This window comes from Sinocyclocheilus grahami, unplaced genomic scaffold (genome assembly GCF_001515645.1).
Source record: "Sinocyclocheilus grahami isolate Dianchi unplaced genomic scaffold, SAMN03320097.WGS_v1.1 scaffold486.1, whole genome shotgun sequence".
In the NCBI taxonomy this organism is placed as follows: domain Eukaryota; kingdom Metazoa; phylum Chordata; class Actinopteri; order Cypriniformes; family Cyprinidae; genus Sinocyclocheilus; species Sinocyclocheilus grahami.
In genome coordinates, this window is record NW_015505665.1 from 367,421 (window position 1) to 371,092 (window position 3,672).

At 43.6% G+C, this 3,672-nt stretch overlaps 1 long non-coding RNA gene across 1 annotated transcript in view; it reads left to right on the forward strand.

Moving 5' to 3' along the window:
* The window catches only part of LOC107553919 (uncharacterized), a 5,771-nt gene extending 5,412 nt beyond the window's left edge, over nucleotides 1–359 (forward strand). Inside the window, exon 3 of the long non-coding RNA XR_001605006.1 lies at nucleotides 240–359. This is a non-coding gene — a long non-coding RNA (uncharacterized lncRNA). The remainder of the gene's footprint in view (nucleotides 1–239) is intronic.
* Nucleotides 360–3,672: the final 3,313 nt, after the last annotated feature.

Consider the following 3,672-nt stretch of genomic DNA (forward strand, 5'->3'; position numbering starts at 1 on the left):
TTGAGATTTCGTGACAGACAACACTAAATAAGACTCACAAACAGAGCGCTTGCTGAATGACAAAAAGCTGACGCTGGTTTCACCGCACATACTTTTATAGCTTCCTGGTCATTACGTCACCCGCCCGTGATGTCTCGCCCATCTATTGGACTGATTACACATGAGGTTCAGAGCCGGTCACGCTGAAAGGCGTTCCCGAAGCATCCTCCGACGCAGCTCGAGGTCCTGAAGAGGAACAGCTTTCAAGCAACGACCCTACATCAGTGTGGAAAGGCCTGAAAGCCATCACCAGCTACAAGACCCCATCCCCCAGCACTGAGGCCAATCAACAACTGGCTGAAGACCTGAACGAGTTTTACTGCAGGCAAAAGCCTGGTCTGACACCCCACACCTACTCCGACCATCTCACAGCACAGCCAACACCCTCCCCCTCCCTCCCCCCTACTGTTTCTCAACCTGTACTCAAGATCTGTGAAGATGATGTAAGCAAAGTCTTCAGGAGACAGAAGATAAGGAAAGCCAAAGGCCCAGATGGAGGCTCTGCAGCCTGCCTCAAAGCCTGTGCTGTCCAGCTATCATCCATCTTCACATTGATCTTCAACAGATCCCTGGAGCGACTTATGCAAGGATCTTGTTTGTGGACTTCAGCTCCGCTTTCAACACCATCATCCCGGACACCCTTCAGAATAAACTGACCCAGCTATCTGTACCCATATCCATCTGTCAGTGGATTTGAAAAACTGGTGCTGGCCCACCTGAAGGACATCACTGGACCCTTGCTGGATCCTCTTCAGTTTGCCTACAGAGCAAACCGGTCTGTGGACGATGCAGTAAACATGGGACTGCATTATGTTCTACAACATCTAGACAGACCAGGGTCTTATGGGAGGATCCTGTTCGTTGACTTCAGCTCGGCCTTTAACACTATCATCCCAAACCTCCTCCTGCCCAAACTAACTCAGCTCTCCGTGCCCACCTCCGTCTGTCAGTGGATCAACAGCTTCCTGACAGACAGGCTGCAGCTAGTGAGGCTGGGAAAATACACATCCAACACCCGTACAATCAGCACTGGAGCTCTTCAGGGTTGTGTTCTCTCCCCACTGCTCTTCTCCCTCTACACCAACGACTGCACATCTAAAGACCCCTCTGTCAAGCTCCTGAAGTTTGCAGACGACACCACACTCATCAGCCTCATTCAGGACATTAACAAGTCTGCTTACAGACAGGAGGACGAGCAGCTGGCTGCCTGGTGCATTCTCAACAACTTGGAGCTCAACACGCTCAAAACTGTGGAGATGACCGTGGACTTCAGGAGAAACCTCCCTGCACTCCCCCCACTCACCATCATGGACAGCACTGTGACTGCAGTGGAGTCATTCAGGTTCCTGGGCACCACAATCTCTCAGGACCTGAAGTGGGACACTCACATTGACTCCATTGTGAAAAAGGCCAAGAAGAGTTTGTACTTCCTTCGCCAGCTGAGGAAGTTCAAACTGTCACAGGAGCTGCTGAAACAGTTCTACTCCGCCATTATTGAATATGTCTACAATTGTCGATTTATATATTTTTATTCCTTATTTACTTGTTCTATTTTTTATTTTTTATTATCTGTGTTTTTTTTGTTCTGTCACTGTCATTCTGTTACACTGTGGAAGCTTCTGTCACGAAAACAAATTCCTCGTATGTGTAAACATACCTGGCAATAAAGCTCATTCTGATTCTGATTCTGATTATTCTGATCACCAGCTTCCTGACAGACAGGCAGCAGCTAGTGAGGATGGGAAAACTCACATCCAACATCTGCACCATCAGCAACGGAGCTCCTCAGGGCTGCGTTCTCTCCCCACTGCTATTCTCCCTCTAAACAAATGACCTCACCTCTAAAGACCCCTCTGTCAAACTCCTGAAGTTTGCAGAAGACACTTCAGTCATCGGCCTCATCCAGGACAGCGACGAGTCTGCTTACAGAAAGAGGATGAGCAGCTGGCTGTCTGATGCAGGCACAACAACCTGGAGCTGAACACGCTCAAAACTGTAGAGATGATAGTAGACTTCAGGAGAAACCCCCCTGCTCTACCCCCACTCACCATCATGAACAGCACTGTGACTGCAGTGGAGTCATTCAGATTCCTGGGAATCACCAACTCACAGGACCTGAAGTGGGACACTCACATTGACTCCAACGTGAAAAAGGCTCAGCAGAGGTTGTACTTCCTTCGTCAACTGAAAAAGTTCAACCTGCCACAGGCGCAGATAACACAGTTTTACTCAGCTGTTATTGAGTCGGTTCTGTGCTCTTCTATAACTGTCTGGTTTGGGTCAGCCAGCAAATCAGATATAAGAAGACTGCAGCGGACTGTTAGGACAGCAGAAAAAGGATCATTGGTGTCCACCTGCCCAATCTTCAGGACTTGTACAATTCCAGAGTGAAGAAGCGGGCAGGTAACATCATCAAAGACCCCTCTCACCCCGGACACAACCTGTCTGCACTTCTCCCCTCAGGCAGATGCTACAGATCTCTGTGCACTAGAACATCTAGGCATAAAAACTGTTTTTTCCCCCCATGCCATCTCCAGCCTAAACAGCTAACACGGGAATTATTACCTGTGTTCTGTAATTCATTCCCCATCTCTAATTATTGCCTCTCTCTCAAGTACTATATAAATACATATGCATATTTTTATACAGCTGTATATATAGAGTAAATAATGCACAAATCTGTACATAAATCTTCTGTTCCAGATTCATACATATTATTATTTATTGTTTTATATAAATAAGTCTTATATAAATGTTTCTGTTCTCATGTCAGATATGTATGTATATATGTATGTATGCATGCATGTACCAAGAGCTTCTTAAAAACCACAAGAAATTCCTTGTGTGTTTGCGCACACTTGGCAAATAAAACTGATTCTGATTCTGATCAATGCCTGCTGGCTGTGCTGGCTCTCTCAGATTTTTTTTTTTTGTTTGTTTGTTTGTTTTACAGCCACCTTTGCTCATATTTACCAAGGGTGCAAATATTAGTGGAGATTACTATATATATATATATATATATATATATATATATATATACTGTATATATACACACACACACACATCTATCTATATCTACAGTATATACAGTAACATGGCTTAACATGGCCCACACACTTAAAGCAACTCCCTCTGCAAAAAATATATCATATAACAAGTAGAAATCAGCTCTCTGCTATGGCCACTTCTGGTTTATCATGTTGTCTGTACTTGCAGTGTAATCATGGATGGCTCTTCTTGGCTTAAATCAATTTTGGTCAAAGCATAAAAGAGATTTGGATGATAGACCCCATCACACAGGCTGCACTTTCATAGAAAACAACATTAAAATGCATGTTCATGTGATAAGACATCAAATGCACAGATGAAAGATCACGGAAAACAATTTCTGCTTTCATGTTGCATGAGTGTAGATTGCACATATCATCCACTCTGAGTTTCTGAAAATCTGTCAGAGTAGTATTTGTCTTTATAAGACTAAGATATTAACACACACCATCAAAATATCATCATTCTTTGTTCTTTATAATAAAAAATAGCCTAGCTTTTAGTTTGGTAACTGTCAAGTCTCACTGTTTATATATATATATATATATATATATATATATATATATATATATATATATACATGTG